This window comes from Pseudophryne corroboree, chromosome 5, assembly GCF_028390025.1.
Source record: "Pseudophryne corroboree isolate aPseCor3 chromosome 5, aPseCor3.hap2, whole genome shotgun sequence".
Lineage (NCBI taxonomy): Eukaryota > Metazoa > Chordata > Amphibia > Anura > Myobatrachidae > Pseudophryne > Pseudophryne corroboree.
Genome location: NC_086448.1, coordinates 375,917,078 through 375,938,271, shown reverse-complemented (window position 1 = coordinate 375,938,271; position 21,194 = coordinate 375,917,078). Strand labels below are relative to the sequence as shown.

General features: G+C 49.4%; 1 protein-coding gene across 1 annotated transcript in view; it reads right to left on the bottom strand.

Moving 5' to 3' along the window:
* Window positions 1-21,194, bottom strand: part of SACM1L (SAC1 like phosphatidylinositide phosphatase) — a 424,002-nt gene that overhangs the window by 318,725 nt on the left and 84,083 nt on the right. The window lies entirely within an intron of this gene.

Here is a 21,194-nt window from a genome sequence, read left to right as displayed (position 1 = left end):
CTAGCCTTTATCAGTGTAGGAATAACCACATCCGGAATGCCTTTTTCTGCCCGGATCCGGCGTTCAACCGCCATGCCAACAAACGCAGCCGCGGTAAGTCTTGGAACAGACAGGGCACCTGCTGCAACAAGTCCTGTCTGAAAGGCAGAGGCTATGGGTCCTCTGTGAGCATTTCTTGCAGATCTGGATACCAAGTCCTTCTTGGCCAATCCGGAACAATGAGTATTGTTCTCACTCCTCCTTTTCCTATGATTCTCATCACCTTGGGTATGAGAGGAAGAGGAGGAAACACATAAACCAACTGGAACATCCACGGTGTCACCAGTGCGTCTACAGCTATCGCCTGAGGGTCTCTTGACCTGGCGCAATACCTGTGTAGCTTTTTGTTGCGGCGGGATGCCATCATGTCCACCTGTGGCAGTTCCCACCGACCTACAATCTGCGCGAAGACTTCTTGATGAAGTGCCCACTCTCCCGGGTGGAGGTCGTGCCTGCTGAGGAAGTCTGCTTCCCAGTTGTCCACTCCCGGAATGAACCCTGCTGACAGTGCTCGTACGTGATTCTCCGCCCATCGAAGAATTCTGGTGGCTTCCGCCATCGCCACCCTGCTCCTTGTGCCGCCTTGGCGGTTTACATGAGCCACTGCGGTGATGCTGTCTGATTGAATCAGCACCGATTGGTTGCGAAGCAGGGTCTCCGCTTGACTTTTATATGGCCCTTAATTTCAGGATATTGATGTGAAGGCAAGTCTCCTGACTTGACCACAGCCCTTGAAAATTTCTTCCCTATGTGACTGCCCCCCACCCTCGGAGGCCTGCATCCGTGGTCACCAGGACCCAGTCCTGAATGCCGAATCTGCGACCTTCGAGAAGGTGAGCACTCTGCAGCCACCACAGGAGAGACACCCTGGCCCGGGGGGATAGGGTGATTAACCGATGCATCTGAAGATGTGATCCGGACCACTTGTCCAGTAAGTCCCATTGGAAGGTCCTCTCATGGAACCTGCCGAAGGGAATGGCCTCGTATGATGCCACCATCCTTCCCAGGACTCGAGTGCAGTGATGCACTGACACCTGTTTTGGTTTTAATAGATTCCTGAACAGTGTCACGAGCTCCTGAGCTCTCTCTATCGGGAGATAACCCTTTTCTGGTCTGTGTCTAGGATCATGCCTAGGAGAGGCAGATGAGCTGTAGGAACCAACTGCGACTTTGGAATAATAAGAATTTACTTACCGATAATTCTATTTCTCATAGTCCGTAGTGGATGCTGGGAACTCCGTAAGGACCATGGGGAATAGCGGCTCCGCAGGAGACTGGGCACAAATAGAAAGCTTTAGTACTACCTGATGTGCACTGGCTCCTCCCCCTATGACCCTCCTCCAAGCCTCAGTTAGGATACTGTGCCCGGACGAGCGTACACAATAAGGAAAGATTTTGAATCCCGGGTAAGACTCATACCAGCCACACCAATCACACCGTATAACTTGTGATCTGAACCCAGTTAACAGTATGATAAACAGAGGAGCCTCTAGAAAAGATGGCTCACTACAACAATAACCCGATTTAGTTAACAATAACTATGTACAAGTATTGCAGACAATCCGCACTTGGGATGGGCGCCCAGCATCCACTACGGACTATGAGAAATAGAATTATCGGTAAGTAAATTCTTATTTTCTCTGACGTCCTAGTGGATGCTGGGAACTCCGTAAGGACCATGGGGATTATACCAAAGCTCCCAAACGGGCGGGAGAGTGCGGATGACTCTGCAGCACCGAATGAGAGAACTCCAGGTCCTCGCAGCCAGGGTATCAAATTTGTAGAATTTAGCAAACGTGTTTGCCCCTGACCAAGTAGCTGCTCGGCAAAGTTGTAAAGCCGAGACCCCTCGGGCGGCCGCCCAAGATGAGCCCACTTTCCGTGTGGAATGGGCTTTTACAGATTTTGGCTGTGGCAGGCCTGCCACAGAATGTGCAAGCTGAACTGTATTACAAATCCAACGAGCAATAGTCTGCTTAGAAGCAGGAGCACCCAGCTTGTTGGGTGCATACAGGATAAACAGCGAGTCAGATTTTCTGACTCCAGCCGTCCTGGAAACGTATATTTTCAGGGCCCTGACTACGTCCAGTAACTTGGAGTCCTCCAAGTCCCTAGTAGCCGCAGGTACCACAATAGGCTGGTTCAGGTGAAACGCTGAAACCACCTTAGGGAAAAATTGAGGACGAGTCCTCAATTCTGCCCTGTCCGTATGAAAAATTAGGTAAGGGCTTTTATAGGATAAAGCCGCCAATTCTGACACGCGCCTGGCTGAAGGCAGGGCCAATAGCATTACCACTTTCCATGTGAGATACTTTAAGTCCACAGTGGTGAGTGGTTCAAACCAATGTGATTTTAGGAACCCCAAAACCACATTGAGATCCCAAGGTGCCACTGGAGGCACAAAAGGAGGCTGTATATGCAGCACCCCCTTTGACAAACGTCTGAACTTCAGGAACTGAAGCCAGTTCTTTTTGGAAGAAGATCGACAGGGCCGAAATTTGAACCTTAATGGACCCTAATTTTAGGCCCATAGACAGTCCTGTTTGCAGGAAATGCAGGAAACGACCCAGTTGAAATTCCTCTGTAGGGGCCTTCCTGGCCTCGCACCACGCAACATATTTACGCCAAATACGGTGATAATGCTGCACGGTTACATCCTTCCTGGCTTTTATCAGGATAGGGATGACCTCATCCGGAATGCCTTTTTCCTTCAGGATCCGGCGTTCAACCGCCATGCCGTCAAACGCAGCCGCGGTAAGTCTTGGAACAGACAGGGTCCCTGCTGGAGCAGGTCCCTTCGTAGAGGTAGAGGCCACGGGTCCTCCGTGAGCATCTCTTGAAGTTCCGGGTACCAAGTCCTTCTTGGCCAATCCGGAACCACGAGTATAGTCCTTACTCATTTCCTTCTTATGATTCTCAGTACCTTGGGTATGAGAGGCAGAGGAGGGAACACATACACTGACTGGTACACCCACGGTGTTACCAGAGCGTCCACAGCTATTGCCTGAGGGTCCCATGACCTGGCGCAATACCTGTCTAGTTTTTTGTTGAGGCGTGACGCCATCATGTCCACCTTTGGTTTTTCCCAACGGTTCACAATCATGTGGAAGACTTCTGGGTGAAGTCCCCACTCTCCCGGGTGGAGGTCGTGCCTGCTGAGGAAGTCTGCTTCCCAGTTGTCCACTCCCGGAATGAACACTGCTGACAGTGCTATCACATGATTTTCCGCCCAGCGAAGAATCCTTGCAACTTCTGCCATTGCCCTCCTGCTTCTTGTGCCGCCCTGTCTTTTTACGTGGGCGACTGCCGTGATGTTGTCTGACTGAATCAGCACCGGCTGACCTTGAAGCAGAGGTCGTGCTAGGCTTAGAGCATTGTAGATGGCCCTTAGCTCCAGGATATTTATGTGAAGTGATGTCTCCAGGCTTGACCACAAGCCCTGGAAATTTCTTCCTTGTGTGACTGCTCCCCAGCCTCTCAGGCTGGCATCCGTGGTCACCAGGACCCAGTCCTGAATGCCGAATCTGCGGCCCTCTAGAAGATGAGCCCTCTGCAACCACCACAGAAGAGACACCCTTGTCCTTGGAGACAGGGTTATCCGCTGATGCATCTGAAGATGCGATCCAGACCATTTGTCCAGCAGATCCCACTGGAACGTTCTTGCGTGGAATCTGCCGAATGGAATCGCTTCGTAGGAAGCTACCATCTTTCCCAAGACTCTTGTGCATTGATGCACTGAGACTTGCCCCGGTTTCAGGAGGTTTCTGACCAGTTCGGATAACTCCCTGGCTTTCTCCTCCGGAAGGAACACCTTTTTCTGGACTGTGTCCAGAATCATCCCTAGGAACAGAAGACGTGTTGTCGGAACCAGCTGCGATTTTGGGATATTTAGAATCCAGCCGTGCTGCCGTAGCACTACCTGAGATAGGGCTACTCCGACTTCCAACTGTTCTCTGGATCTTGCTCTTATCAGGAGATCGTCCAAGTAAGGGATAATTAAGACGCCTTTTCTTCGAAGAAGAATCATCATTTCGGCCATTACCTTGGTAAAGACCCGAGGTGCCGTGGATAATCCAAACGGCAGCGTCTGAAACTGATAGTGACAGTTTTGTACTACAAACCTGAGGTACCCTTGATGAGAAGGGTAAATGGGGACATGGAGGTAGGCATCTTTGATGTCCAGAGACACCATATAGTCCCCCTCTTCCAGGTTCGCGATCACTGCTCTGAGTGACTCCATCTTGAATTTGAACCTCTGTATGTAAGTGTTCAAAGACTTCAGATTTAAAATTGGTCTCACCGAGCCGTCCGGCTTCGGTACCACAAACAGCGTGGAATAATACCCCTTCCCTTGTTGCAGGAGGGGTACTTTGATTATCACCTGCTGGGAATACAGCTTGTGAACTGCCTCCAATACTGTCTCCCTGTCGGAGGGAGACGTTGGTAAAGCAGACTTCAGGAACCGGCGAGGGGGAGACGTCTCGAACTCCAATTTGTACCCCTGAGATACTACTTGCAGGATCCAGGGGTCCACTTGCGAGTGAGCCCACTGCGCGCTGAAATTCTTGAGACGGGCCCCCACCGTGCCTGAGTCCGCTGGTAAGGCCCCAGCGTCATGCTGAGGACTTGGCAGAAGCGGGGGAGGGCTTTTTGTTCCTGGGAAGTGGCTGCCTGTTGCAGTCTTTTTCCCCTTCCCCTGCCCCGGGGCAGAAAAGAGGAACCTTTTGCCCGCTTGCCCTTATGGGGACGAAAGGACTGAGCCGGATAAGACGGCGTCTTTTTATGTTGAGAGGCGACCTGGGGTAAAAATGTGGATTTCCCAGCAGTTGCCGTGGCCACCAGGTCCGATAGACCGACCCCAAATAACTCCTCCCCTTTATAAGGCAATATTTCCATATGCCGTTTAGAGTCCGCATCACCTGACCACTGTCGCGTCCATAATCCTCTTCTGGCAGAAATGGACAGCGCACTCACTCTTGATGCCAGCGTGGAAATATCCCTCTGTGCATCTCGCATATATAGAAATGCATCTTTTAAATGCTCTATAGTCAACAATATACTGTCCCTATCCAGGGTATCAATATTTTCAGTCAGGGAATCCGACCAAGCCACCCCAGCGCTGCACATCCAGGCTGAGGCGATTGCTGGTTGCAGTATAACACCAGTATGTGTGTATATACTTTTAAGGATATTCTCCAGTTTTCTGTCACCTGGTTCCTTGAGGGCGGCCGTATCAGGAGACGGTAACGCCACTTGTTTTGATAAGCGTGAGCGCTTTATCCACTCTAGGGAGTGTTTCCCAACGCGCCCTAACCTCTGGCGGGAAAGGGTATAATGCCAATAACTTTTTTGAAATTATCAGTTTTTTATCGGGGGAAACCCACGCTTCATCACACACCTCATTTAATTCGTCTGATTCAGGAAAAACTACAGGTAGTTTTTTCACACCCCACATAATACCCTTTTTAGTGGTACTTGCAGTATCAGAAATGTTTAACACCTCTCTCATTGCCGTGATCATGTAACGTGTGGCCCTACTGGAAGTCACGTTTGTCTCCTCACCGTCGACACTGGAGTCAGTATCCGTGTCGACGTCAGTATCCACCACCTGAGGTAACGGCCTTTTTAGAGACCCTGATGGTTTTTGAGACGCCTGGACAGGGACCAGCTGATTAGTCGGCTGTCTCATGTCATCAACCGTCTTTTGTAAGGAGCTGACACTGTCACGTAAATCCTTCCATAAAGCCATCCACTCAGGTGTCGACTCCTTAGGGGGTGACATCTCTATTATAGGCAATTGCCCCGCCTCCACATCATTTTCCTCCTCATACATGTCGACACAAACGTACCGACACACAGCACACGCACAGGGAATGCTCTGATAGAGGACAGAACCCCACTAGCCCTTTGGGGAGACAGAGGGAGAGTATGCCAGCACACACCAGAGCGCTATATATAAGGTTGTCCCTATATCTATATAAGTGTTTCTCCCTTATAGCTGCTGTATTGTTAATCACCCGCCAATTAGTGCCCCCCTCTCTTTTTTACCCTGTTTCTGTAGTGCAGGACTGCAGGGGAGAGTCAGGGAGACGTCCTTCCAGCGGAGCTGTGAGGGAAAATGGCGCCTGTGTGCTGAGGAGATAGGCTCCGCCCCCTTCTCGGCGGCCTTTCTCCCGCTTTTTTGTGAAAATCTGGCAGGGGTTAAAATTCATCCATATAGCCCAAGAGCTATATGTGATGTATTTTTAGCCAGCCAAGGTGTTTCTATTGCTGCTCAGGGCACCCCCCCCTAGCGCCCTGCACCCTCAGTGACCGGAGTGTGAAGTGTGCTGAGAAGCAATGGCGCACAGCTGCAGTGCTGTGCGCTACCTTGTGGAAGACAGGATGTCTTCTGCCGCCGATTTGCCGGACTCTTCTTGCTTCTGGCTCTGTAAGGGGGCCGGCGGCGCGGCTCCGGGACCGAGCTCCAAAGCTGGGCCTGTGAGCTGTCCCTCTGGAGCTAATGGTGTCCAGTAGCCAAGAAGCCCAATCCACTCTGCACGCAGGTGAGTTCGCTTCTTCTCCCCTTAGTCCCTCGATGCAGTGAGCCTGTTGCCAGCAGGTCTCACTGAAAATAAAAAACCTAAACTAAAACTTTCACTAAGAAGCTCAGGAGAGCCCCTAGTGTGCACCCTTCTCGTTCGGGCACAAAAATCTAACTGAGGCTTGGAGGAGGGTCATAGGGGGAGGAGCCAGTGCACATCAGGTAGTACTAAAGCTTTCTATTTGTGCCCAGTCTCCTGCGGAGCCGCTATTCCCCATGGTCCTTACGGAGTTCCCAGCATCCACTAGGACGTCAGAGAAATATAGAATCCAGCCGTGTTGCCGTTACACTTCCAGAGAAAGTGATACGCTGTTCAGCCACTGCTCTTTTGATCTCGCTTTTATGAGGAGATCGTCCAAGTACGTGATAATAGGGACACCTTGCTTCCGCAGGAGCACCCTCATTTCCGCCATTACCTTGGTGAATATTCTCGGGGCCTTGGAGAGACCAAACGGCAACGTCTGAAATTGGTAATGACAATCCCGTACCGCAATTCTGAGGTACGCCTGAATAGGTGGATAAATGGGGACATGAAGGTATGCCTCCTTTATGTCCCGAGTCACGATAAAATCTCCCCCTTTCAGGTTTGTAACGACCGCTCTTAGCGATTCCATCTTGAACTTGAACCTTTTCAGGTATATGTTCAGGGATTTTAAATTCAATATGGGTCTGACCGAACCGTCTGGTTTCGGGACTACCACATGGTCGAATAATAACTCCCTCCTTGTCGAAGGAGGGGAACCTTAACCACCACCTGTTGAAGATACAATTTGTGAATTGCAGTTAACCCTGTTTCCCTCTCGTGGGGGGAAGCCGGCAGGGCCGTCAGTGAGGAGGCATCTTCTCAAAGTCCAGCTTGCATCCCTGAAACACAATATCTATTGACCAGGGATCTAACAGGGAGTGAACCCACTTGTTGCTGAACTTACGAAAGCGTGCCCCCACCGGGCCGAGCTCCGTCTGTGGAGCCCCAGCGACATGCAGTGGATCTTCATAGAGGTCGGGGAGGACTTCTGTTCCTGGGAACTAGCTGTGTTGTGCAGCTTCTTTCCTCTGGCAAGAAAGGACGCACCTCGGACTTTGTTTCTTTGTTCGAAAAGCTGCATTTGATAATGACGTGCTTTCCTAGGCTGTGCAGGAATACAAGGCAAAATATCAGAATTACCAGCTATAGCCGTGGAGACCAGGTCCGAGAACCCTTCTCCACACAATCCTCAGCCTTCCATATGCCACTGAAGTTGGCATCATCTGTCCATTGTATATTCAACAGGACACGTCAAGCAGAAATCGACATAGCTTTGACTCTAGGACCCAGTATACTCATGTCTCGTTGGGCATGTTTGATTATATATATATATATATATACATATACACACACATATATATACACACACATACATACTAGGGTCTCAATTTCTGCTGATAAAGGTACCTGTCCACGCCGCCACAGCGCTATAAACCCATGACGACACAATCGCCGGTCTGAGTAGTTTACCAGAATGTGCACGCTATCTGCAGGATCCCTGAGAATAGCTAGGGCTACCTTCTGGGCAAACGTGACACCCTAGGGAAAGATTCCCATCACATCCTGGCCCTAGTGGGGAAAGGATACTGCCTGAAAATTCTTTGTGGGAAGCTGCAGTCTCTTGTCTGGAGATTCCCGCTCTTTTTCCTCATGAGAGGAGGGAAATTTACCTCAGCTTTCTTCCCCTTAAACATGTGTACCCTTGTGTCAGGGACAAATGAGTCATCAGTGATATGCAAATCATCTTTTATTACAATAATCATATATTGAATACTTTTCTGCCATTTTGGCTGTAACTTTGCATTATCGTAGTCGACACAGGAGTCGAACTCCGTGTCGATATCAGTGTTTATTATTTTGGATATTGAGCATTGTGAGACTCTGAAGGTCTCTGCGCCATAGGGACAGACATGGGTAGATTTCCTGTCTGTTCTCTAATCTTTTGTGCAATAAATTCACCTTAGCACATACACATATCCAAACAGGTGTTGGCGCTGTCGACGGAGACACCCTCTCACACACATATTTGCTCCATCTCCTCCTTAGGGGAGCCTTTTACCTCAGACATGTCGACACACACGTACCGACACACCACACACACAGGGGATGCTTTATTTGAAGACAGTTCCCCCACAAGGCCCTTTGGAGAGACAGAGAGAGAGTATGCCAGCGCACACCCCAGCGCTATATGACCCAGGAATCACACAGTAACTTAGTGTTAAACCCAGTAGCTACTGTATATATTGTTTTTACGCAAAATTTATGTGCCCCCCCCCTCTCTTTTTCACCCTCTTCTATCGTGATTCTGCAGGGGAGAGCCTGGGGAGCTTCCTCTCAGCGGAGCTGTGGAGAGAAAATGGCGCTGGTGAGTGCTGAGGAAGAAGCCCCGCCCCCTCAGCGGCGGGCTTCTGTCCCGTGATTTTGTGTAAAAATAATGGCGGGGGCTCATGCATATTACAGTGCCCAGCTGTATATATGCTGCTTTTTGCCAGGAGGTACTCAATTGCTGCCCAGGGCGCCCCCCCCCTGCGCCCTGCACCCTACAGTGACCGGAGTGTGTGGGTTAGTGTGGTAGCAATGGCACACAGCTGCAGTGCTGTGCGCTACCTCATATGAAGACAGGAGTCTTCTGCCGCCGATTTTGACATCTTCTTGCTTCAACCCGCCGGCTTCTGGCTCTGCGAGGGGGACGGCGGCCCGGCTCCGGGAACGGACGACCACGGTTAAGTTCCTGTGTTCGATCCCTCTGGAGCTAAGGGTGTCCAGTAGCCTAAGAAGCGCAACCTAGACACAGTTAGTAGGTTTGCTTCTCTCCCCTCAGTCCCACGTAGCAGAGAGTCTGTTGCCAGCAGAAGCTCTCTGAAAATAAAAACCTAACTAAAATACTTTCTTAATAGCAAGCTCAGGAGAGCTCACTTTAACGCACCCAGCTCCTTCTGGGCACAGATTCTAACTGAGGTCTGGAGGAGGGGCATAGAGGGAGGAGCCAGTGCACACCAGTAGTCCTAATTCTTTCTTAGAGTGCCCAGTCTCCTGCGGAGCCCTCTATTCCCCATGGTCCTTACAGAGTCCCCAGCATCCACTAGGACGTTAGAGAAATAACCAGTAACAATACAACTGCAAGGAACAGTCCGCACTGGGATGGGCGCCCGGCATCCTCTACGGACTAGTAGAAAAGGATTTTCCAGTAGGTGTGACAGGACGGTTCCGTACGAAAGCACTAACCGCTCTTGCGTCCCGTCCGCTGTGCACAGAATGGAAGGTTAGGTCACACGGAACCTGACCACATAGGGGATTCCCGCTTACCGTCAGTAACCGCCTGTTACTGACTCCACCCACTGCGCTGTGGGCGGGTTTATGCTGCCACCACCAAACTCCTAACCTGCCATGGCGTTTGGAACCACGGTTCTGCTCTGTATGTGCTGACGCACTGCCTTACCACACCTGTGTGGTGTTGACAAATCCCCACTAGCCACTTGCTAGGCCTCTACCAGTAGCTGGCAGAAGGCGGAACTTGGAGACGTTAGGTGCTTCCCTGGACAGTCGGAGGACGGGGCTATGTTTGGCATAACCCTGTAGGTCACAAGATGAAGCAATCTTCTTGAGGCAGATGTTTATTTGCTCAATAATAGCCTTAAAAAAGACTCATCCCTATTGCTAGGGGCAACAGCATACAACAAGACGTTCCAGCAGAATAAAGATGGTACAATACAATGGGGCAGCAGCCCTCCTTTTATCCTACTCCAATAAGCCCGCCCTGTGGTGTACAACCAATCAATGTTTACCCATGGGCTGTGCAGGCCTTGGTCACATGCACAGCTAACATTGTTCCCTATGGACAGTGGGGAGTGGTCGTTCTCCTTTGCCTGTCCCATCCTGGAGGATCAGGATACGCCCCGATGCCGTTCAGTCTAGGCTGGGGGAAGTATTCCCGCCTAAACTGACTTCCAGAAACCTGCCCGGGACCTAGCCCACTGTCTGCAGCCTGGATTTGGGCTCCAGAGCTAGGCAGCCTAGATCCCCGGTCAAGGTTTCCTGGCCACTACGGGTGATCTCCATGGAGCTCCAGAAAACCACTCAGCTTGTTTCAAAGCTGGGCTTCTTCTCTCTCTCCCAATGCCCCTTTCAAGTGTGAGGCTGGAAGGGAAAGTATTCCGTTTTTGGGGAAAAGGTCTGGGGGAATCCATCAGCCTGCACAGCCAGGGATATCCACCCTCCCCCGGGACACACAACCAAGTAAGTGCAATTTACCTTTAAATACATTTCCTTTAAACACATGTGTTTCCCTTTAAATCTACACTGCAGTGCCTCATAACACACTATATTTATATATTGCATTTAAAACACTGTTTTATTCTGTTTTTAACTACTGTGCCCAGTGCTGGAGGTATGGGGCTGGCTTCCCCCATCCTCCAGCCTGCCTGTAATGGCCGCCACTGGGGTCCAGGGAGCTGGCTGGCTGGCTCTCCCCATCTCCCCAGTGTGGCACTCACCCAGTGGCCTCGCCGCACAGTGCGGCGCACCCCCCTGATCCGAAGCCCGGCGGCCCGGGACACTTGTCCCGGCCGCCGTGGCTCTGTGTCCTTTGTAGCGCTGAGGTGCCGGGAGCCTAGCGCTCACCAGCCTGATTGCCCCCACGCAGCTAGGGAGCCGGCTAGCCCGATCCCCCATGAGCGGCGCACTCTGGTGCCCTCGCCGCGCAGGGAGCCGGCTAGCCCGGTCCGCAGTATGCGGCGCTGAGTCCTGTGGCCTTGCCGCAGCCTCCGGCGGGGAGCCGGGCTGCGGCGCTCCCCCCCTGCCGCCCAGCAGCCCGGGACGTTCGTCCCGGCTGCCACGGCTGGCCATCTCCGATGGGCTGAGGCGCCGGGAGCAGTGCTCCCGGCCCCCCCCCAGCGGCGGCACCAACAGAGAGCACTGCAGCGGGAGCGGCTCTCCCACCTGCAGCGGCTCCCCCTCCGTAGTGCTGAGGTGCAGCGCACACACAGCGGCTCTCCTCTCCCCCGGCGCGCACAAACAGATCAGCGCGCCGGGGAGCTCCCTTACTGCCGCGGTCGCCGGAGAGGTCCGGGACCGCGGCACACAATTTAAAATACATTTTTAAAGCATTTTAAACACCTGGCGCCTAGCGCCCTATACATTTTAAATATGGCGCCAAGCGCCCATTGTCCTTATAATGGCGCCGGGCACTAGGGGTTAACCCCTTCAGTGCCGCGGCGGCCATTGTCCACGTGGGCTGGGGGTCTCTCCGGCCACAGTAGGTATTAAAATCCTATTTTCTCTTACATCCTAGAGGATACTGGGGACTCCAAAAGGACCATGGGGTCTATACCAAAGCTCCAGACCGGGCGGGAGAGTGCGGACGACTCTGCAGCACCGATTGAGCAAACATGAGGTCCTCCTCATCCAGGGTATCAAACTTGTAGAACTTAGCAAAGGTGTTTGAACCCGACCACGTAGCTGCTCGGCAAAGTTCAAGCGACGAGACCCCTCGGGCAGCCGCCCAAGATGAGCCCACCTTCCTGGTAGAATGGGCCTTTACTGACTTCGGCAACAGTAGCCCAGCCGAAGAATGAGCGTGCTGAATCGTATTACAAATCCAGCGTGCAATAGTTTGCTTAGAAGCAGGATTTCCAATCTTGTTGGAAGCATACAGGACAGACAGCGCCTCTGTTTTCCTAGTAAGAGCCGCTGTGGCGACGTAAATTTTCAAAGCTCTTACAACATCAAGAGATTTAGGGACAGCCATAGCATCTGTAGCCACAGGCACCACAATAGGTTGATTTATGTGAAATGAAGAAACCACCTTCGGCAGAAATTGTTGACGAGTCCTCAATTCCGCGCTATCCGAATGAAAAATCAAATATGGGCTCTTGTGAGACAAAGCCGCCAATTCGCCAATTTAATAGTTTACCCCATTAGTTTAGTGAGTTATGATAGCAGTCATTTAGAAACACAGTATGTATGTATATGTCCGCTAAGACGGACTAATTGTTAGACCATTAGTTGCTTAGCAACCTAATATATTCCCCCTCATCAGTGATGCACGCACGCGCAAGAATAAAGCGCGTGCATATAGCATCATAGGTCCCGGCTGGTTCATGTACGCTTCATTAAAGGAAGTGCGCATGCGCAACAGTCACTGAGGGAAAGAAGGGGGAAGTTCCCCCATATGACGCGTGCGTTCCACCGACGAGTGTTGGAACGCAAACAAGGAAGCACGATGCGGTGCTCCCTACGCCCACCTCTTCAAAAGAAGTACGCATGCGCAATAACTATTGTTAGCGAAGTGGGAAGTTCCCCCTCATGACGTGTGCGTTCCATCGACAGGTGTTGGAACGCAAATAGGAAGCACGTCTTTTTGCTCCCTTTGTTTGCTCCGCTTTTAGAGCATTAATAAGTCATGTACAATATAAATACACTATGAGAGATCTATTAGCAAACTAATTGAGGCAGGTTTGAGCCTATGTAGTTTGGATAATCCCCACTGCGGACATATACCAAAGGGAGGGCATTATGGGTAATTTCATAATTATCCATTGAGCACATTTTTCTTAATAATTTTTTAATGATATCAGTTAATAGCCACTTCTTCTATTTATATATTCATTAGAATACACTTTAAACGTAGATTTCTTCCTTAAAATGGATAAAAATTATCCAAATTGAACAGGAAGTGATGTAATGCCCTGAGACTGATATACGGAGCAACCTGGGACTCCAGGCATTATCTCCTTCCTGAATGCTGTAAACTCACACAAGGCTGGGTGCTAATTTAGGACTTATTCAAGTAAGTTCTTTTCTACACTTGGACTTTGTTCAATCTCGCTAATGGTTATTTATAATATCATTCAGCTGTGTATTTATTTGTATATATTAAGAAGTTGAATAGAGAAATAACTTTATGTCCGTTTGGGACATTGATAATTTTGTACTCTTATGAACTATTAATGAGCTGCATTTTTAACACGAGTATATTATACTTAAATTGTTTATTGACATTTTTTAAATTAAGTTTAATTGTACCAACATATGTATAAACCATTTGGTTGAGTTATATAATAAGATGACTTCATGTCCATTCTTTGAGAAATTAATGTATATTCTCAGGAGTCGTTAATAAGCTGTGCTTTCACTTTATGAGTTTATTGCATGATTGTATTTCACTTTTATTTATATTGGTGCTGTACTTTGAATTTTTTTTTTAATAAGATTTAATCGATGGCCCTAATCCTTATTTAAGGTACTAACCATCGGATTGCTATCACGCATTAACGGTCCTGTATGCACTGGATTGTCATACATCATTGATCCTGTATGCCAAACAGTTTATCAGTTTATGGTATGTACACACATTATTCTTTACGTCATTCTGGGTTTATAATATATTGATAAACCTTACACGACCGTTTTTTTTGTTGCAGTCAGGAAGAAGTGTTATTAAGTTTCTGTTTTTTAACCGTGGTTTCCGGTTGTCGTCAATCATTAGAGATATATTTATATAAACGGTACAGTCAAACCCAAATTTCCTTTTTTTTTTCCCTATATATGTATGTTCCAAGATTAAGGATTATTTTTGCTCTCTGCCTATCTTAGGTGATAAATTGTCTCTACCACTACTCACGGTTTCCAATACTTTTCCAACATGACAACCTTCATATCGCTTTAAGGCGAATGTTTAGGTCAGTATTTAGTTTTTCTTTTTTAAAAATGGTCCTATATATATATATGAAGGGCCCAGTATTTCTTAATTTAGTGCCTAATTTAATATTCTTCAATTAGGTCCAACTCTGCTTGGGATATAAGAGATTCCAAAGTAAATCAATGCAAAATAAAGACATTCTAGTAGGGAAATCTGTAATGGAATCATATACATTGTGTTTTTAGGTAGGTACCTATATTGGGCCATATTCCTCTAATGAGAAATATCCTTTCATTTGTATCATTTTTTCATCTCCTAAATCATTCTCATTTCTCACCCAGACAAAAAAATGTACCCCTGAAGAAGTCAGACGGGACAAAACGCGTAGGATTTATCAATTATTGTACACTATCCCTTATGCGGTGACTATTCCTCCAAGAGCTCACACCGTTAAGGTGAGGAGGTTTGTCATTATAACACCTCATGCATTTTTGATGTGTACTAAACAATTGTAACATTGTTTTATGATGTCTTATAATGTTAAACTTCTGATTATGGAATAAATATTTTTTATAAAGCCTTCATTTTACTAAACTGTGAATTTTTGTCGGGTGATTCTTTCTGGTGAGAGGGTTTCTCTTTAGGCCTCAATCAGGAGTTTCCTAAAAGAAAAAATGAACTCAAGAGAAGTCCCTCCCTTGATTCTGGAAGTGATAATATTCAACCAGTTGTATTATATAGCGCACTCTGTCTCTATGGTGTATAAAAAATAAGATTTTACTTACCGATAAATCTATTTCTCGTAGTCCGTAGTGGATGCTGGGACTCCGTCAGGACCATGGGGATTAGCGGCTCCGCAGGAGACAGGGCACAAAAATAAAAGCTTTAGGACTAGGTGGTGTGCACTGGCTCCTTCCCCTATGACCCTCCTCCAAGCCTCAGTTAGGATACTGTGCCCGGACGAGCGTACACAATAAGGAAGGATTTTGAATCCCGGGTAAGACTCATACCAGCCACACCAATCACACCGTACAACTTGTGATCTGAACCCAGTTAACAGTATGACAAACGTAGGAGCCTCTGAACAGACGGCTCACAACAATAACAACCCGATTTTTTTGTAACAATAACTATGTACAAGTATTGCAGACAATCCGCACTTGGGATGGGCGCCCAGCATCCACTACGGACTACGAGAAATAGATTTATCGGTAAGTAAAATCTTATTTTCTCTGACGTCCTAGTGGATGCTGGGACTCCGTCAGGACCATGGGGATTATACCAAAGCTCCCAAACGGGCGGGAGAGTGCGGATGACTCTGCAGCACCGAATGAGAGAACTCCAGGTCCTCTTTAGCCAGGGTATCAAATTTGTAGAATTTTACAAACGTGTTCTCCCCCGACCACGTAGCTGCTTGGCAGAGTTGTAATGCCGAGACCCCTCAGGCAGCCGCCCAATATGAGCCCACCTTCCTTGTGGAATGGGCCTTGATAGATTTAGGCTGTGGCAGGCCTGCCACAGAATGTGCAAGTTGAATTGTGCTACAAATCCAACGAGCAATCGTCTGCTTAGAAGCAGGAGCACCCAGCTTGTTGGGTGCATACAGTATAAACAGCGAGTCAGATTTTCTGACTCCAGCCGTCCTTGAAATATATATTTTCAATGCCCTGACAACGTCCAGCAACTTGGAATCCTCCAAATCGCTAGTAGCCGCAGGCACCACAATAGGCTGGTTCAGGTGAAACGCTGAAACCACCTTAGGCAGAAACTGAGGACGCGTCCGCAGTTCTGCCCTGTCCGAATGGAAAATCAGATATGGGCTTTTATACGATAAAGCCGCCAATTCTGACACTCTCCTGGCTGAAGCCAGGGCCAGTAGCATGGTTACTTTCCATGTAAGATATTTCAAATCCACCGATTTGAGTGGCTCAAACCAATGGGATTTGAGAAAATCCAAAACTACATTAAGATCCCACGGAGCCACAGGGGGCACAACCGGGGGCTGTATATGTAGTACTCCTTTTACAAAAGTCTGGACTTCAGGAATTGAAGCCAATTCTTTCTGGAAGAAAATCGACAGGGCCGAAATTTGAACCTTAATGGACCCTAATTTGAGGCCCATAGACAATCCTGTTTGCAGGAAATGTAGGAATCGACCCAGTTGAAATTCCTCCGTCGGGGCCTTCCTGGCCTCACACCACGCAACATATTTTCTCCAAATGCGGTGATAATGTTGTGCAGTCACCTCCTTCCTGGCTTTTACCAGGGTAGGGATGACCTCTTCCGGAATGCCTTTTTCCCTTAGAATTCGGCGTTCAACCGCCATGCCGTCAAACGCAGCCGCGGTAAGTCTTGGAATAGACACGGTCCCTGCTGAAGCAGGTCCCGTCTTAGAGGTAGAGGCCACGGATCTTCCGTGAGCATCTCCTGAAGTTCCGGGTACCAAGTTCTTCTTGGCCAATCCGGAGCCACGAGTATCGTTCTTACTCCCCTTTGCCGTATAATTCTCAGTACTTTTGGTATGAGAGGCAGAGGAGGAAACACATACACTGACTGGAACACCCACGGTGTTACCAGAGCGTCCACAGCTATTGCCTGAGGGTCTCTTGACCTGGCGCAATACCTGTCCAGTTTTTTGTTGAGGCGGGACGCCATCATATCCACCTTTGGTTTTTCCCAACGGTTCACAATCATGTGGAAGACTTCTGGATGAAGTCCCCACTCTCCCGGGTGTAGATCGTGTCTGCTGAGGAAGTCCGCTTCCCAGTTGTCCACTCCCGGAATGAACACTGCTGACCGTGCTATCACATGATCTTCCGCCCAGCGAAGAATCCTTGCAGCTTCTGCCATTGCCCTCCTGCTTCTTGTGCCGCCCTGTCTGTTTACGTGGGCGACTGCCGTGATGTTGTCCGACTGGATCAACACCGGCTGACCCTGAAGCAGGGGTTTTGCCAGGCTTAGAGCATTGTAAATCGCTCTTAGCTCCAGTATATTTATGTGAAGAGACATCTCCAGGCTTGACCACACTCCCTGGAAGTTTCTTCCCTGTGTGACCGCTCCCCAGCCTCTCAGACTGGCATCCGTGGTCACCAGGACCCAGTCCTGTATGCCGAATCTGCGGCCCTCTAACAGATGAGCACTCTGCAACCACCACAGAAGAGACACCCTTGTCCGTGGAGACAAAGTTATCCGCTGATGCATCTGCAGATGCGATCCGGACCATTTGTCCAGCAGATCCCACTGAAAAGTTCGTGCGTGGAATCTGCCGAATGGAATCGCTCCGTAAGAAGCCACCATTTTTCCCAGGACTCTTGTGCATTGATGCACAGACACTTTTCCTGGTTTTAGGAGGTTCCTGACAAGTTCGGATAACTCCCTGGCTTTCTCCTCCGGAAGAAACACCTTTTTCTGAACCGTGTCCAGAATCATTCCCAGGAACAGCAGACGTGTCGTCGGGGTCAATTGAGATTTTGGAAAATTCAGAATCCACCCGTGCTGTTGCAGCACTACTTGGGTTAGTGCTACTACGTCCCCCAGCTGTTCTCTGGACCTTGCCATTATCAGGAGATCGTCCAAGTAAGGGATAATTAATACGCCTTTTCTTCGCAGAAGAAACATCATTTCGGCCATTACCTTGGTAAAGACCCGAGGTGCCGTGGACAATCCAAACGGCAGCGTCTGAAACTGATAATGACAGTTTTGCACCACGAACCTGAGGTACCCTTGATGTGAAGGGCAAATTGGGACATGCAGGTAAGCATCCTTGATGTCCAGGGACACCATAAAGTCCCCTTCTTCCAGATTCGCCATCACTGCTATAGTGACTCCATTTTGAACTTGAATTTTTGTATGTACAGGTTCAAAGATTTCAGATTTAGAATAGGTCTTACCGAGCCGTCCGGCTTCGGTACCACAAATAGTGTGGAATAATACCCCTTTCCCTGTTGTAGGAGGGGTACCTTGACTATCACCTGCTGAGAATACAGCTTGTGAATGGCTTCCAACACCGTCGCCCTGTCTGAGGGAGACGTTGGCAGAGCAGACTTTAGGAACCGGCGAGGGGGAGACTTCTCGAATTCCAACCTGTAACCCTGAGATACTACCTGCAGGATCCAGGGGTCCACCTGTGAGTGAGCCCACTGTGCGCTGAAATTCTTGAGTCGACCCCCCACCGCCCCTGAGTCCGCTTGTAAAGCCCCAACGTCATGCTGAGGGCTTTGCAGAAGCCGGGGAGGACTTCTGCTCCTGGGAGGGAGCTGCTTGGTGCACTCTTACCCTTTCCTTTGCCTCGGGGCAGATATGACTGTCCTTTTGCCCGCTTGTTCTTATAGGAATGAAAGGACTGCGGCTGAAAAGACGGTGTCTTTTTCTGTTGGGAGGGGACCTGAGGTAAAAAGGTGGATTTCCCGGCTGTTGCCGTGGCCACCAAATCCGATAGACCGACCCCAAATAATTCCTCCCCTTTATACGGCAATACTTCCATATGCCGTTTGGAATCCGCATCACCTGACCACTGTCGCGTCCATAAACTTCTTCTGGCAGATATGGACATCGCACTTACTCTCGATGCCAGAGTGCAAATATCCCTCTGAGCATCTCGCATATAAAGAAAAGCATCCTTTAATTGCTCTATAGTCAATAAAATACTGTCCCTATTCAGGGTATCAATATTTTCAGTCAGGGAATCCGACCAAACCACCCCAGCACTGCACATCCATGCAGAGGCGATGGCTGGTCGCAGTATAACACCAGTATGAGTGTATGTACTTTTCAGGGTAGTTTCCAGCCTCCTATCAGCTGGATCCTTGAGGGCGGCCGTTTCAGGAGACGGTAACGCCACTTGTTTTGATAAGCGTGTGAGTTCCTTATCCACCCTAGGGGGTGTTTCCCAGCGCGCCATAACCTCTGGCGGGAAAGGATAGAATGCCAATAACTTCTTTGAAATTAGCAGTTTTCTATCGGGGTTAACCCACGCTTCATCACACACTTCATTCAATTCCTCTGATTCAGGAAAAACTACAGGTAGTTTTTTCAGACCCCACATAATACCCCTTTTTGTGGTACTTGCAGTATCAGAGATATGCAAAGCCTCCTTCATTGCCGTGATCATATAACGTGTGGCCCTACTGGAAAATACGTTTGTTTCTTCACCGTCGACACTAGATTCGGTGTCTGGGTCTGTGTCGACCGACTGAGGTAAAGGGCGTTTTACAGCCCCTGACGGTGTCTGAGACGCCTGGACAGGTACTAACTGGTTTGCCGGCCGTCTCATGTCGTCAACTGATTTTTGTAACGTGCTGACATTATCACGTAATTCCATAAACAAAGCCATCCATTCCGGTGTCGACTCCCTAGGGGGTGACATCACCATTACCGGCAATTGCTCCGCCTCCACACCAACATCGTCCTCATACATGTCGACACACACGTACCGACACACAGCAGACACACAGGGAATGCTCTTATCGAAGACAGGACCCCACTAGCCCTTTGGGGAGACAGAGGGAGAGTTTGCCAGCACACACCCAAGCGCTATAAATATATAGGAACAACCCTACAGAAGTGTTGTTTCCTTTATAGCAGCTTAATATATCAATATCGCCAAAAAAGTGCCCTCCCTCTCTGTTTTTTTACCCTGTTTCTGTAGTGCAGTGCAGGGGAGAGTCCTGGGAGCCTTCCTCGCAGCGGAGCTGTGCAGGAAAATGGCGCTGTGTGCTGAGGAGATAGGCCCCGCCCCCTATTTCGGCGGGCTCTTCTCCCGGTGTTTGTGAGACCTGGCAGGGGTTAAATACATCCATATAGCCCCAGGGGCTATATGTGATGTATTTTTAGCCAGAACAAGGTATTATCATTGCTGCCCAGGGCGCCCCCCCCCAGCGCCCTGCACCCTCAGTGACCGCTGGTGTGAAGTGTGCTGACAACAATGGCGCACAGCTGCAGTGCTGTGCGCTACCTCATGAAGACTGAAAAGTCTTCTGCCGCCGGTTTCTGGACCTCTTCACTTTTCGGCATCTGCAAGGGGGTCGGCGGCGCGGCTCCGGGACCGGACTCCATGGCTGGGCCTGTGTTCGATCCCTCTGGAGCTAATGGTGTCCAGTAGCCTAAGAAGCCAATCCATCCTGCACGCAGGTGAGTTCACTTCTTCTCCCCTAAGTCCCTCGTTGCAGTGAGCCTGTTGCCAGCAGGACTCACTGAAAATAAAAAACCTAATAACTTTTTCTAAGCAGCTCTTTAGGAGAGCCACCTAGATTGCACCCTGCTCGGACGGGCACAAAAACCTAACTGAGGCTTGGAGGAGGGTCATAGGGGGAGGAGCCAGTGCACACCACCTAGTCCTAAAGCTTTTATTTTTGTGCCCTGTCTCCTGCGGAGCCGCTAATCCCCATGGTCCTGACGGAGTCCCAGCATCCACTAGGACGTCAGAGAAATAAACATGTTCAAGTATTATTATAAAAGCAGCATTGAACACTTAAGTCAGGGGTGGGGAACCTTTTTTCTACCAAGGGCCATTTGGATATTTATAAAATCCTTCGGGGGCCAAACAAAAATTATCAACTTAAAAATTAGCCTGCCCCCAGTAGTTATGCCCCAGTAGATATGCCCCCCAGTTGTTGTTATGCCCCATTAGATACGCCCCACTGGTAGCGCCGCTTACACACACACACACACTAAAAGAAAAAAGAAAAAACACAATACTCACCAGCCCCACTCCTGCTTCTGGACCGCTGCCCTCCGCCTGGCCGCCAGCTCCCTGGAACTATGGGAGAGAAGTCATGACATCTCTCCCATAGCGCTGCACAGCCACACACGTACACTGCCTGAGCCGGAAGCCGGAGTTCAGGAGTGAGCTCCTGCCTCCGGCTGCTGCTGAGGGGAATTAACCGGGTGCCCGCTGGTAACAAAACTCA